The following is a 17,193-nucleotide window of genomic DNA, read 5'->3' on the forward strand; positions in this document are numbered from 1 at the left end:
GTGAATGGATTCACCTGCAGAATGGTCCAATGACATCTTTGATAATTCAGACAGACCATCATAGAATATATCCAGGATGGTCCATTCTGAAAGCATGTCAGAAGGACACTTTTTGGTCAGTTCCTTGTATCTCTCCCAAGCTTCATAGAGGGATTCACCTTCCTTCTGTCTGAAGGTTTGAACATCCACTCTAAGCTTGCTAAGCTTTTGAGGAGGAAAGAACTTGGCTAAGAAAGCCGTGACTAGCTTATCCCAAGAGTTTAGGTTGTCTTTAGGTTGAGAGTCCAACCATATTCTAGCTCTGTCTCTTACAGCAAATGGGAAAAGCATAAGCCTGTAGACCTCGGGATCAACCCCATTGGTCTTAACAGTATCACAGATCTACAAGAATTCAGTTAAGAACTGAAAGGGATCTTCGGATGGAAGTCCATAAAACTTGCAATTCTGTTGCATCAGAGAAACTAATTGAGGTTTCAGCTCAAAATTGTTTGCTCCAATGGCAGGGATTGAGATGCTTCTTCCATGTAAATTGGAATTAGGTGCAGTAAAGTCACCAAACATCTTCCTTGCATTGTTATTATTTTCGGCTATGTCTCCTTCTTTTTCAAAAATTTCTGTCAGATTTTTCTCCAGAGAGTTGTGCTTTAGCTTCCCTTAGCTTCCTCTTCAGAGTCCTTTCAGGTTCAGGATCGGCTTCAACAAGAATGTTCTTGTCCTTGTTCCTGCTCATATGAAAAAGAAGAGAACAGAAAATATGGAATCCTCTATGTCACAGTATAGAGATTCCTTTATGTGAGTAGAAGAAGATATGAATAGAAGATGGAGAATCCAAACACAAGGGTGAGGAATAGGTTCGAATTCTTAGATGAAGAGGAGTGTTAGTAAATAAATAAATAAATAGAAGGAGGTGAGAGAGAAGAATTTTCGAAAATTAAATAAATTAAAATAAAAATATTTTTGTTTTTATTTTAAATTAAAGTTAAAATTCGAAAATAAGGAGAAGAAATAAAATTAAAATTAAAATTTGAAACAATTAGTTAATTAAAAGAATTTTGAAAAAGAGGGAGTGATTTTCGAAAATTAAAGAGTGGAAATTAGTTAGGTAGTTTCGAAAAAGATAAGAATCAAACAAAAAGATAAGATTAATTGAAAAACATTTGAAAATCAATTTTGAAAAGATAGAAAGTTAGAAAAGAAGTTAGAAAAGATTTTGAGATTAATTTTGAAAAAGATGTGATTGAAATTTATTTTGAAAAGGATTTGAAAAAGAAATTTAAAAAGATTTGATTTTGAAAATTAAAGTTGATTACTTGACTAACAAGAAACAAAAAGATATGATTTTAAATTTTAAAGATTGAACCTTTCTTAATAGGCAAGTAACAAACTTAAAAATTTTTGAATCAATCACATTAATTGTTAGCATTAATTTTGAAAATTATGAAACAAGATAAGAAAAAGATTTTTTGAAAATCAATTTGAAATTTTCGAAAATATGAAAGAAAAAATGAAAAAGATTTGATTTTGAAAAAGATTTGAAAAAGATAGAATTTTTAAATTGAAAATTTGATTTGACTCATAAGAAATAATTAAATTTTAAAAATTTTTGAAAAAGTCAACTCAAATATTCGAATTTTATGAGAAGAAAAAGGGAAAGATATTTTTTTTATTTTTGAATTTTTAATGAAGAAAGAGAAAAACAACAAAAAGACTCGATGCATGAAAATTATAAATCAAAACAAGAAAAATATGCAAGAACACTTTGAATGCAAAGATGAACACCAAGAACACTTTGAAGATCATGATGAACATCAAGTATGTATTTTTGAAAATTTTTCAATAAAAGAAAACATGCAAGACACCAAACTTAGAAATTTTTAATATTTAGACACTAAGAAATTGAAAATGCATATGAAAAACTAAAAAAGACACAAAACAAGAAATTTTAAAGATCAAACAAGAAGACTTGTCAAGAACAACTTGAAGATCATGAAGAACACATGCATGAGTTTTCGAAAAATGCACAAATTTTAAAAACATGCAATTGACACCAAACTTAAAATTTGACACAAGACTCAAACAAGAAACACAATATTTTTGGTTTTATGATTTTATTAATTTTTTTGGTATTTTTTTCGAAAATTATTTTAGGAAGAACAAAAAAAAGAAGAAAATTTTTTTGTATTTTTCGAAAATAAGAAATAAAAGCTTAAAATTAAAATAAAATTACCTAATCTGAGCAACAAGATGAACCGTCAGTTGTCCAAACTCGAACAATCCCCGGCAACGGCGCCAAAAACTTTGTGCGCAGAAATCATGACGGTTCCATTCCTTGGTAACAGCGCTAAAAACTCAATACGCACGTTCATAATCTTAATTCTTTGTCACAACTTCGCACAACTAACCAGCAAGTGCACTGGGTCGTCCAAGTAATAAACCTTACGTGAGTAAGGGTCGATCCCACGGAGATTGTCGGCTTGAAGCAAGCTATGGTCACCTTGTAAATCTCAGTCAGGCGGATTCAATTAATTATAGCGATTTAATAATTAAAAGATAAATAAAATATAAAATAAAGATAGTGATACTTATGTAATTCATTGGTGAGAATTTCAGATAAGCGTATAGAGATGCATTCGTTCCTTCTGAACCTCTGCTTTCCTATTATCTTCATCCAATCCACGATCATCACATTCATATTGAAGTGCGAATGAATATCTTATAATTGGAATAAGCTTGAATTGAATAGAAAAACAATAGTACTTTGTATTAATTCGTGAGGAACAGCAGAGCTCCACACCTTAATCTATGGTGTGTAGAAACTCTACCGTTGAAAATACATAAGTGATGAAGGTTCAGGCATGGCCGAATGGCCAGCCTCCAAACGTGATCCAAGGATCAAAAGACAATCCAAAGATGATCCAAAGATGTTCCAAAGATATAAAAACAATAGTAAAAAGTTCTATTTATACTAAACTAGTTACTAGGGTTTACAGAAATAAGTAAATGATGCAAAAATCCACTCTGGGGCCCACTTGGTGTGTGCTTGAGCTGAGCATTGAGCTTTACACGTGTAGAGGCTTCTCTTGGAGTTGAACGCTAGTTTGTAACCTGTTTCTGGCGTTTAACTCCAGAATGCAGCATGGAACTCGCGTTGAACGCCAGTTTGCGTCGTATAAACTCGGGCAAAGTATTGACTATTATATATTGCTGGAAAGCCCTAGATGTCTACTTTCCAACGCAATTAAGAGCACGCTATTTGGAGTTATGTAGCTCCAGAAAATCCACTTTGAGTGCATGGAGGTCAGAATCCAACAGCATCTGTAGTCCTTCTTCAACCTCTGAATCTGATTTTTGCTCAAGTCCCTCAATTTCATCCAGAAAATACCTGAAATCACAGAAAAACACAAAAACTCATAGTAAAGTCCCGCCTAACGGCGGGCTGGCGGGCTAAGCCCGCCAAATATCCTCTTTTTTTTTTTTACTTTTAACTATTATAATTTCTAAAAGTATAAACAAATTATAATTTTTATATTCACAAACATTAAAGTATTTGTAATTATAAATATCTAATAAATATAATTATAAACCAAGTTTTCATCCAAAACATAATTATAAATATTGTTCCCAAAGCAAAATAAATATAATCCAAAACATAATTATAAATATTGTCTCTAAAACAAAATAAACATAATCCAAAACACTCAATTTTCATCTTCATTCCCTTGTAAGTTGGGTTGGAAGAAGTTGGATTTTGGCAAAAAAAAATTATAAAAATATCCCTTGCCAAAAAAATACTAAGCCCGGCGGGGAAGCCTGCCCCGCCCCGCCAAAGCCCGCGGTTTAAGCGGTGCGGGTTAGCGCGGGCTTTTACTATTTGGCGGTCCCAATTTTCCAGCCCAACCCGCCTTTTTCGGCGGGTTACGCGAACCGACCCGGCGGATTTAGGCCCATTTGCCACTCCTACCCTCCACCTCATCAAGGTGGATACTATAAGTAGCAATAGTGTTAATCCAACTGTCTTTTATAATAAGAGAGATTATTCTTTCCGTCAGCTATCTCCTCAACAAATTGGATTTAGATATACCTGTTATCTTGAAGCTTTAGACCAGTGTGGAGAATCGGTATGTACTTTTTGGGTCGTTTCTGGATTTGTATTTTGTTAGTTTGCATTGTCATTAGTTTGTCAATTGTTTATACAAAAACTGTTGTAAGTACAGTTGGTTTATTTCCAATTTTCTACTTTATGCAGAGTGGGGTTCCCCCATCTATACATGCCAACTCGTCAGAAAACATATACTTGTATCACTACATATTCAAAGATTTCTCACCTTCTTTTATGGTGATGAGTAGTATCATGTTCGGGATTATTTGTCTCTAAAAGAATGTACTATGTGGATTGTCCCTTGTGAACTTTTATGTTGTATATTTCCGTAAACTCAACAAAGGAAATTTTTGGATCGTAAAACGCACAAGAAATACAAAGGAATTAAAAAAGAAATTATGTTGTTAAGGCCTAAGGGGAACATCTTATTTTAACTCTGTTTAATAAAAAGTTCATCTGGTTCTTGAGGTTAAAGAAAACTTGTGTGCATCAATCCATGAATATTTTGGTACTTGTGGATAGTCAAATATTTGTTTCGATCCTATTTGTTTCTGAGTGCCAAATTCTTAGCGAAAACGGGGACGAAATTTATGCATGTGTCAAATTTTAAATGGAGACACAATGCAGACATAAGACTTTAATCAAAAGTCCATAGCCAATGGATTGAGATTCTTTGTCCCTATTTTCTATTCCTTTCCATTTTCTCCACTTATAATTTGACACCCCAAGAACACAGTTTAGAAATCTCAAAATTGATGAGAACTATTAGGTGTAACATTTCTTCCAAGAGTAAAAGAAAATATACTATAATGCTAATAGAACCGTGAATCAGTGATGATAATAACATTATATTCCTTGGGCATAGATAAAATTGAGAAGAAAAAGCATCGGAGATATAAGGTTTTAGAAAGTTATGCCAATCTATGCCCATAGCATTAAAACCACTTGTAAAATGTATACAGATACCCGCTAAAAAGCACAACAACAGAGATGATAGTTATCATTCACTTCTCAAGCACCATAACTTCTTCCCTAGACGCAGATCCCATGACTTTGAATAACCATTAATTAATATTATTACACTACAATCGAGCATTCTCTTGGCAAATCGATGCGAAGCCTTGTATAGGAGCTAGTGAAATAAGCAAGCAGATAACATGAAATAACAAAGAGGACTTAAAGATCCGTATCAATGAGATAATCACCCAACCTTTCAACAATCATGTTGCACTACCCTGGAGTCATCGGCTCATCGTAGATTCCGATGATCAACGCCTGATTCGTCTTCTTAATGGTAACACCACCAGGACCCTGCATGACAAGGACAAGCTGAGATTTTAACAACCAATGGCCAAAACCAGCATCAAGGTAACAACGGTATGGACATGGTGCAGCAATGAGTTTTACGCTGATGCTGATTCATTGTGAGCTATGGCCTAAAGCAGTCACATACCACAATTTGAATCCATGATTACATCATAAATTTACTCAATCAAATTAGCAGATTCACATTATCATAGATTGTTGTATTTTCTTTGATGAACTTGTGCAATCAAAATTCAAGCTATAATTAGAAACAGCCAGTACCTTCTTCCCTCAAATGACAGCTCCGGGTTCACCTTGGATAACCATATATTTGGTGCCACCGAGGTACAACCCGGTGGGGGCAAGCGATCAAGGCTCAGCAAAGTCGTTCATGATAGCAGTAATTTCCTCAGGCTTGAACTGCACAACACAAAAGACCAATCAAGAACAGATCAACTAAAACAATTTCAGATTGCAAGGATCACTTGACTTATGCTATGAACCAAACACACTTGAAATCCCCAGCCACATGTTACTTGCACAAGTGATGTGAATATTCGATTTCATATATAACAATAACGAGTGTATGATTGATCTTATGTTGTTACATACTAATAAAAAGGAATGCATCTCATATCAGATAATCACACAGTCCAAACTCCAAGTCATTCCTAATGACTCTCTCCAAGCTTTAATTTACAGCATAAATTGCACTTAACAAGTGAAACATTAAGAATCTGAAAAATTAATCAATTAGCTCCAGTTGATAAAACTAAACAGCTATGGTTAAAGCGCGAATGTATCAAATTAACACCAAAAACATAGGATATGTCAGTATGTCACATGCAAATCAAATCTGATAAATCAGAGGAAAATTAACGGAAAAAAAAGAACAAGATGAATTTGGAAAACAAAGCACTAAGAAAGAAGGAAAGTTTTGGAGAGAGAAATTGAGAAGTATTAAAGATAATCTGAGGAAAATTAGAGCTCTGAGCCCAAACACTGCCGTCTTGGCCGACGATTGCGGTGGAGGAGAGGTGGTTGCCTTCAATTTCGCAGAGAAGGTGGTCATCGACGTATGTTTGCCATGACGGCAACCGGCAAGACGACGGTGAGAGCAAAGACGATGGCAAGCGGTGACCCAACGGCGAGCTACTCCAAGCCACGAACAGAGAAGCCAGCGAGGATGGGGACGATGTACCGAGCTACCTGGGTTTCGGACAGGGGGAAGAGGAAAAAGCGGAAGCGCTGAGAACCTGGGGACAGCGGCGGCAAAAAACCTAGGGCTAGGGTTTTGTCGTTTTGGTTTGGGTCTTTAACTGCTTTTCTTTAGAGGGGCACGAATGATCAGGAGAATTGGAGAAGATGAAGAACAATTTTGATTTTTTTTTTTTAATATGTTTTTGTTTTGTTCTTTCAATTATTTGAAACTATAAAATTAGGATTAATTGAATTCTAAAAATTTGATTAATTAAAAGGGTATTTTTGTCTAATTAAATAAAAGAAGGATGTTTAAATCTTTTTATAAAATTAAATAAATAAATGTTTTTTATTTTTATTTAATTAAAAGGGTGTTTTAGTAAAAGTGGTGATATACTATATATTTAAAAAGAAAAAATTAAATACTGACGTGGAAAATAAATTCCACATATTTTATTGTTATTTGTCCATATTTTAAACGTATCGGTACGTATGAATTTATCATCGTACCGTAGCAAACACCAAAGAAAATAACCTGTATATACTAGGGGTGTTCGCGGTGCGGTTTGGTTCGGTTTTTGAAGGAAAAGCCATCCGATCCGATCGTTTAATTAAATTGCGGTTCGGTTTGGTTCGGTTTTTTTGTCAAGGTCATCCGAACCAAACCAAACCAATTCATATCGGTTTGGTTTGGTTCGGTTTGTTCGGTTTTTTCAATCAAATAAAAAAATCCTACCATACTATTATGCAAAGTCATAACATTGAAATTGACAAACCGAAATACACAATAGCTAACAAAGTCTTGATCTAATGAAATTTAACGACAACAGAATTCAAATACGACAATTAAAGAAGTTTAATAGTTCAACAGTCAACACAACTGATGAGACATACTACTCTTTCCATTTTACAACATATATGTGAAAAGAGAAATCAACCATGTTACTGATGAGACAAAAAATTAAGCATTAGTATGCTACTCGTATAGAAATACGAGAATCACCCGATATTTACTTTTAATAATTAAATTTCATAAACAATATAATTAAACTTAATAATTTTATCATAGTTATATTATATAAATTTATAAAATTGAGACACAATAATAACTCAAATTCACAAATAATTTGCTGGAAATGAAATGTATTTTTGCGATTTATCACTTAGTTATGTGCACTATGAGAGGAGAAGAATGATAATCGACTCTCTAATTTGGAACGATTGCATGGACGATAAGAGGAGAATCTCGATTGACTATGTTGTTCACAACAACATTATACGTATTTGTCACTTAGTCATGTATACAATGAGAGGAAAAGAATGATAATCGAGGAGAATATTGATTGATTCTGTTATTCACAACAACGTTGCACGTATTTGTCACTTAGTCATGTGCACAATGAGAGAAAAAGAAAGAGAATCGATTCTTAATCCGGAATGATTGTATGGATAATAAGAGGAAAATCTTGATTGATTCTGTTGTTCACAACAACGTTACATGTGTGATTGTGAAGAATGAGTATTTATCCGATCAACTCGCATCCTATATATGTAAAATGAGAAACTATTCAAAATTAATTAATTGTCATAACTACTCAAAATTAATTAATTGTCATAACTAATAGGAATCATGATTTGATTCAAATTTTAAATTGGAAACTGCTCAAAATTAATTAATTGTCTCTAATTTAATTCTAATTTTAATTTAACCCTATTGTACACATTGTATAAAGCATACATTGGCTCCTCATATTTTTCCTTTAGATTAATATTTCAGTCAAATTAGTTACACAAAGTTAATATTTTAGTTTATGTTTAATATGTTATGATAGATTTATCCTATTTTGTGATAAATTTATTGAATATGTGTTGAGTTACCACCTTGCAAGCCCAACATTTCATGGCTTCGGCTATAAAAAAATATGTATTCTCTATTGATAATTCGGACCCAAACTGAGTGTAATATACAATATACTTTAATTGGTCACTCTCTAATATCTTATACTCTACAATTTTTCTAATGCTATACATCTTGACTACTATAATAATTTTTTTTTGTTTTTAAACTATTGCCCAATCGCAAATTCGTTGCCCAATCTTAACATACTTCAATCATGATTCATTGCCTTGAGATTTAACGTTGAAAAGTGAGCGAGATAACCGTACCCTCAGAAAATACTATGGTTCTGAAAACCGAATCGGATAGCCACCGCAGCCACCCACAATCACCCAGCCCATAGCCACCGCAGCCCCCAAAGCCCCGCATCGTTTGTCATCGCTGAACCCTTCTCTCCCTTCTCTCTCTGTCGCGCTCTTTGTCTCTCTGTCACTGCTTTGCTGCTCTTCGCCGTGGGTCGTCGTTGCCGCATCTCCATTCCTCGTCGTGGGTCGTCGCTGCTTCTCCCTTCCTCCCCTGCGTCGTTTTTGCTTCTCCCCTCCTCGTCGTTTCTGCTTCTCCCTTCCTCGTCGACGTCGTTTCTGCTTCTCTGCTTCTCTTTTAGGTGTGATATCTCACAGTTTATCTCTATGTCTCTTTTACGTTTCTGCTTCTCTGCTTTTCTGCTTTTCTGAGTTTTGAGATATTAATTTTTGGAATTTTTATTTGATGATTCTGAAATTATTGATGATTCTGAATTTTTAGAATTTTGAGATATTATTGACGATTCTAAAATTTGATTAATTCTGCCGTTGATGAGTTATAAATTCAATTGTTTAATTTATTAATTTTGCTAAGATTGATTTTTAAATCCAATCTGTTGTACTTGTTATTTTGGTGAATTGTTGTTTTGCTGTTATTGATTCAAAATAAAAATATTGCCACAATTCTACATTGAGTTGTTTATGCGGATTTGTTCTGATTTTGGATTGGTGACTCTGGTTGCTGATTGTCTGATTCTAAATTGTTGATAGTCCTATGGTGCATGCTTCATTGCATTGTGCTGAATCGTTGAAATTTTCCTTATTTTGAGATGTTTATGGTTTGACTCTGCTGTATTGTGTTTATGCTGAAATTTTTGTTTATGCTATTTTTTTATATATATTTTGTTGATTATTTATGAATTTTTAATCATAAATTATGAAAAACTGTAAAATTTTAAAATTTATCAGCTAAAAAATTATTAAATTCAAATATTTAAAATTATATATTAAATTTTTTATACTTTTATTATATATTTAATTAAAGCGGTTGAACTCCGGTTGAACTTCTGAACCATTGAACCAGTCACCCTACCGTTTCATTGACCGGTTCAGTTCTCGCAACCTTGGAAAATACAAGGTTGTATCAACGCGAGTTGTGAGGCTATGAAGTAGTTAATCTCTTTCTTCCCCTCACCAGGAATATCCACGGGTTCAATCAAATACATGGTTAACTTGACAGGAATCCATCATTCGGTCTCTAATCGCAGAACCCTCATGACTTTCAAAATCTGCTTGCAACATTCCATCATTAGAATTATCAAATTTGACCCTTCTTGACTGCCCTCAGGTGACATATTTAAGTCAATCATCAATCTCCTAAAATTTGTGTCTAGCTGCCCCACATGAGAGGTATCATCACCAACATCTAGAGAAATCTCTCCACACAAGTAGACCAAAAAATAAATAATTCTAGGAGATGGACATTTGGAAATAATTGTGCCAACCCCTGTTTAGACATATATCCTCATCATCACGTAATCGATACCTAAGTCACATAAAATCTTATAATAATAATAATAAGTTTCATCTACGAAAATAAAATAATAAAAATAACTAAATATACGCTATGAATAACAAGATAATACATTTTGTAAAAAAGGTGTCACCTACCTCCATCGGATATCTATAATAAATTTTTTTCACTCTCTTTGTGTGTTGTTGATCAATGACATACACTATAAAATTCTTAAACGTTATTAGACATCTCACTTCAACTGGCATCTATACAAAGGTTAATTGAGCAAAATTAAATATAACAGATTCATTTTGATCATATATTATTTTTTTAATATAATAAATTGATAACAATAGTTTTATTTAAAATATTTTAAAATTAAATTAAAATGTTTAAAATATTAAATACAAAATTAAGATTTAATCAAACTATTAAAAATTAAAATAATATTTTATTCTTTGTTTTACCTTTTAAGGATAACTTTCTTCTAGTAATAATATAGACTAAAGTATTATCAATATTCATTTTTTTTTCACAACTATGTATTTTGGTTTAATTTCATAATGTTATTTTGAAACGGGAGCATTAATTGCCATCATAACAATAATAACATGGATAAATTTATAGATAGAATTTAATGAATAATTTGGTCATGATGAAAAAACAGATAAATACAAAAGATAATAATAACTTCTTTCAATAAATATCTAAAAATTTTAAAATCATTTATGCATTTGAATTTATATGTTTTAAACTTTAAAGTATTTTTAAATTTTGTTTTATGAAAAAACTTTTGAAGTTTTCTAATATTAAATACATATAAATTTATTTTTATAAAAAATACTTTTTATATTATTAATAAGTATCTTTAGCTGTTAGACACTTGTTAGCAAACCCTTTATAATGTAAACTAGTACTCGTGAGTAACTTTATCCCCACCTCCTCATCATATTAGTCCAAGCCAAACTTGTATGAAACGTTTTATACTTTTATGTCTAGTATTCCTAGTTCTTTCTATGAAAATTTTGTCAAACACATTAAAAATTATAAAAAATATCAAAAATTTATTTTTTCTAACAACACAATTAAATATTTTCAGGCTAATTTTTTTTGTTATTGTAAAACCTTTCACGTAATACAGAGTTATTATACAAATTTGGTGTAATAATGCATCGATATGGGATTGGATGGATTCAGAATAAATCGTGAGTGACGATTTGAGTAAGTGACAAAAAAATACACAAAATGAAACTACCGATTAGAAAACAACAAAATTTTCCCCTTAAAGAAAATGAGAGCCACGATTTGCTTGGAATATTTGACAAAGGAAATTAGTAATGCCGATTTCTTTTTTCACAGTTTCGAAGTTTTTTTAATTTGTAAACGGCAGTAATTATTTTACATTTTCTCTCTATATAAAGAGTGTTCATGGTTCTCTGTATGTAATTTTCATCTCCTACAAGTGTCTATTTTTTTTCTCTTATTGCTTTTACTCTTCTATCCGTTTTCTTGTTTTTCTTTTCTTAGTTCTCTGTCTGTAGTTTTTTATTTCTTTTTTTATTCATCTCAATTAAATATTTTATTTCTTTTTATTATGATGATATTTAAATTATTTGTTTTATTATTAAAAAATAATTTTAACTTTTTAATCCAAAAAAATAGTAATATTAATTTAAAAATTTTATATAATGGTCGAATTTTATCAGAAACACCTGAAGGTGTCATATTTATGTGTAATAATCCATGTGCATGTGTTTTTTCTTTTATAGTTTTCTTCGAGGAGTTTAAGAGTTATATTTGTCAAAATATAGATCCTCATATGCCAAAAAGAGTGACAAGTATTTTATATAGATGACTTATTTTAGTATTCGGCAGGTTCGTCCAATTTCAAGTGATGTGCATCACGGATGACGCAAGTTTACAAGAGATGTTCTCAATCTACTATGAAGCTTAATCATAAGTGTTGGTCGCTAAGCTGTATGCGGAATTCGAACAGTTACCTAATACTGTCGAAGAACTTGATATGGATTTCAACTGGCAAAGTTATAACAGTGAAAGCAAAGAGGAATATGAAGGCAATTACAATTTTGTTGATCCCAATGCAGATGAGAAACAAGCGGATTGCACCGTTGAGTCAGATGTGGAGGGTGTGGCTAATGCACTAGCAAATGAGTATCTATTCGAAGTGCCATCTTTCATGCGTGCTTTGGATCTCGATGCGATGAATGAACCAAAGTTTCCAGAGTATGCGAATGCAGGTGTGTAACTGTAAGCATGATATTTTAATTAGTAAGTTACATGTTAAATTTGTGGATTAAGATTTTGCACTGTGTAAATATGTTTTACGGTGTTATTGCAGATCCACCTGTGGTTGCAGATGGTGAGTTTGTCAATGGAATTTAATTCTAGAGAAGCTGTGATAAAGGCAGTAAAAGATTATACAATTCATAGAGGTGTTGATTATCGAGTTTATGAGTCCGAGTCAACGACATTTTATGCAAAATGTGTGCAGTATGGGGCCAGCTGTGATTGGCTTAACAGGTTAAGCATGATACGAAGAAAATATTGTTGGGAGATTAGACGATACAATTGGCAGTCATACCTGTACAAGAGCAACTATTTCTCAGGACCATTCGAAGTTGGACTCAGACACGATTACAGAAGTGATTAAGCCATTGGTAGAGGCTGACCTATCCATAAAGGTGCAATCTGTGATTGCATATGTCCAATCAAAGTTCAACTATACAATTAGCTATCGCAAGGCATGGTTGGCTAAACAGAAGGCAGTGGAAAAAATATTTGGTGGTTGGAAAGCCTCTTATGAAGCGTTGCCCACATGGTTTAAAGTAATGGTTACGAAAGAGCCATCAGCAACTGTCGAGTATGAAACGCTACCTTGTTACCATGGGGATGAGTTGGCTCAAGATGTCAGGGTTCTAAATCAAATTCTCTGAAGCTTCTACCATGCATTAGAGCATTCAGACACTGCAAGCCGATTGTATAAGTAGATGACACACACTTGTATGGAAAATATAAAGGAGCATTGTTGGTTACAATTTCATATGATGGCAACAACAATATTGTGCCTATTGCCTTTGCCGTTGTCGAGGGTGAGACGTCAGATGCATGGTTCTTTTTCCTTCACCATTTGCGAACACATGTAGTAACGAGGGATGGAGTGGGCCTTATCTCTAATCGACACGACTCTATTAGCTCAACCGTTGCTCATTGTAATGGAGCATGGGAGCCTTTGAGGGCGATATACATGTTTTGCATTAGGCACATAGTATCTAACTTTTTACGGAAGTTTAAAGCACCGTTCATGCAAAAGCTTGTGGTGAATATAGGTAATTAACCGTAGTGTTCTATTTAATATGATATAGATCACATGAATCACTTTCCAGATGGGCTAATTAATGGTGTTTATCTTGAATCTTTTTTCCCAAGTTACTCTAAGACAATGGATGAATATTAAATGCGATACGAGCGGTTGCGTGCTTCGGGTGAGGCTTACACTCGGTGGATGGATCGGATTCCTCGCCAGCAGCATGCCTTGGCGTTTGATAGTGGACATCGATGGGGTCATATGACAACAAACTTGGTTGAGTGTATCAATGGAGTGTAGAAGGGGCACGCAATCTTCCTATTACAGCACTTGTGAAGGCAATTTTTTACAGATCGAATGAGCTTCTGTTCACAAGGAAGAGGGCTAAAGCTGAGTCTCGCATTAGAGCTGGACACTTATTTTCCAAGTTAGTTACTGAAAAGATTCAGGAAAATCTTATCGCAGCTGGAAACATCATAGTGAGTTGCTTTGATAGAAAGAATGAGGTATTCGAAGTGCGAGAGATGGCCAGTGGAGTTGAGTATGAAATCGACCTATGTCGTAGACACTGTGACTGTAGTGAATTTTAAGTAGATCATTTTTCATATCGTCATGTCTTTGCCTATTGTGCTAACTAATGTCTTGAGTGGCAAGTATATATAAACAAGGTGTATCGGATGGATGAGATTTGAAAGGTGTATAGAGCGAGGTTTAGGCCGTTGGGCAATCCGACAACATGGCCTGTGTATGGAGGACCAAGGATGATACCTAATCCAAATCTTAAACTAAAGGCCATCCCAAACAAACTGGTTTCTTGAATGAGATGGACACATGATCAATGCGAGGTCCATGACATTGTAGGCTTTGCAGAGGTGGGGGTCATAGCCGTAGTAGATACCCCCACGATGCCGGACCTAGTTCACGCGACTGAGCAACACCGATAGTGTATTACGTAGGACACTTAGTTTGTAATTTATAGAAACAATTGGAGATTATTTTTATTAATGATCGTTATTATCTAAAGTGCCTACTATTTCTATTCAAGTTAATTTGGCATAAAATGGGAAAAAAGAATAAATATCTAAGGCAACATATAATAATTATCAATTCAACATAGTTATTACTTAGTAGAACGATAGGACTTTTTTCTAAAGTCTTACAATTTGTAGTCAAATTACCATTCATACAAGCTAAATTTTTTCTTAACAGTATTCACCACTTTTTTGTATTTATTAGACATAGTCTTCTTAATTGCTGATGATGTATATCTATTTTGGCTTCGACATGGTGGAGCTATTCTCAAATTATAGCCTTTTCCCAATTCTTCTTTTGTTAGTGTACCATGTGCACCTGCTAACAAATACACTATATTTTATTCTAATTGATATAATAATACTATAACAATTTTTTCATAATTAATAACAATGCAACAATAATTAAGCAACATAATTAAGGTTAAAAGTAATATAATTAAGCACAAACTCTAAATATCATGCGATTAATAAAATAGTAAGACCATTATCAACGGTAACAAAGGCTACAATATCATGCAACAATAACTATAACTGAATTACCTCTGGTCCTAGCATACAGTTGCCCATCGTCATCATCAGCCTCATCACCATCATCATCATCCGTCTCATTTTTCTCATCATCTTCGTGAGTAGAGTCTATTTTATCACGGTATGCACCAAATTTGTGAGAGGCAACTTCATTTTCTTCATCTATCTCCTAAATTGATGAATCAATGAGGTTAAGATCGATTCTTGGACTATATGCACTAGTTCCAGAGTTGTACTCATGACCAATACCTCGACCCCATTCACTCCTACTGGAATTAAGTGACATTTTAGCTGCTGAATGAGACAAACTGGATGGACCATATACTCGTGCATCGAAAGACAATCTACTAGGCACCATCCGAGGTGGCTGTTGCACCACCTGAGCTAGATGCCCTGTTGGTATGGGGGTGTTGGGTCGGGTCCATCATATTTGACATCTACGACGTACCTTGGTCTTGCATGAACCCAACTATCTGATCCCAAGCAGTTTCTGCCATTGCATTTGTCAACAATGGAGTGTTATGACTATGTGCTACCTCAAATGATGGGACATACAGAGATTGTGTACACATATTTAGTAGCTCTGTTTGATTATCAGTTGGAGACCATCCCGCCTCAGTTTCCTGCAATTATGGTAACAAGGGACGTGCCTGCGGTGGTTGTGGTGGTGGTGGTTGTAGTGGTGCTAGTAGTGGTGGTGATAGCGGACCTGACTGTGGTGGTGGTGATGGTGGCGGAGGAAATCAAGCGGAAAACTGTAAGTGATCAGCATATTGTCGATGGTGCCAATCAATATACTTATGTGATGGCTCAAAATTTTTAGCAAACTCAGTACCAAGCATATCCCATTGTCTATTTTGCCACAAGGTAATTCATTCGCTCTACTCACTACAAGAAACGACGTTAAAATCGACGGCCAAATCGACGGCTAGGCCGTCGATAATATTAAAATTCGATGGCAAAATAGACGGCAGAGTTGGTCGCTATTAAGCTTGTCGATTTTTCAAAATGCTAATAAAATTGACGGCTTGCCTGGCCGTCGATAATAATTTAATAAAATCGACAGCGCTTCTATCTATAATATGAGTTTGAGAATTTTATATTCTTAATAAAATCGACGACATCGCCGTCGATATTATTATATTAAATCGACGCCCTTTCTGTCGATTTTTGATCCAATAAAATCGACAATATTTTTGTCTATAATATGCTTACTAAAATTGACATTTAAATTGCCATCGATATTTGATTCAATAAAATCGACACAGTTGCCGTCGATTTAATTATTTAGATACCGACAAATTCTGTATCTATATTTTGGCTTTATTTTTGTCTATTTTAAACTTAAAAAGTAACAACTTTGCCGTCGATTTTAATAATTATATGTTTTAATTATTTTTTTTCTATTTAAAAAGTAGTAACCAATTAATGCAAATAAACTTTTAAATATTAGATAATAAGTTTACAAACTTATCAAAATAATAAATAATTCTCTAATAAAATATATTCATTTAAATACAAGACAAGACAAATAACTAAACTTAGACTTATATTCATTTAAATTGCAATTCACTAATAATACAAAATATTCAAAACAGAACAAAATATTTAGCTTTTCAAATTCTTTCTACAGTTTTTCTTTTCCAACCACTGTAGCTATCAATATACATTATCATAACTACTCTTCTCATTTTCTATGCATTATTACAAGAACAAAAAAAATAATAATGATGATTATTTTGACTATATTTTCATCTTCTTTTGGTCATCATAAATATTCTCTGAAAATAATTTAATAATGATGAATAAGAAAATGAAAACGTTGACCTCCCTGCCATCCATATCCATCTTCATTAGAGGCAGTTGGCGAAAACATTGTGTTGGGTGAATCTCCAAGGCCATTATCATCATCAGAGAAACCCCATCTTGAGTAGTCACTTGGTCTGGAATAGTCACTTGTTCTGGAATAGTCACTTTTCCTATAACCCCATCTAAATTCATCAAACAGAGAGGATTTTTCTCTATAGTTTTATCTAGAAACTCTATC

General features: G+C 33.6%; 1 long non-coding RNA gene across 1 annotated transcript; it reads right to left on the minus strand.

The window, feature by feature from the left end:
- LOC107643843 lies at positions 4,996–6,010 on the minus strand. Its single transcript, XR_001621132.2, has 2 exons — positions 5,687–6,010; positions 4,996–5,410 (listed from the first exon to the last, which is right to left on the minus strand). It is a non-coding gene; the product is annotated as an uncharacterized LOC107643843 (long non-coding RNA).

This window comes from Arachis ipaensis, chromosome B05, assembly GCF_000816755.2.
Source record: "Arachis ipaensis cultivar K30076 chromosome B05, Araip1.1, whole genome shotgun sequence".
NCBI lineage: Eukaryota > Viridiplantae > Streptophyta > Magnoliopsida > Fabales > Fabaceae > Arachis > Arachis ipaensis.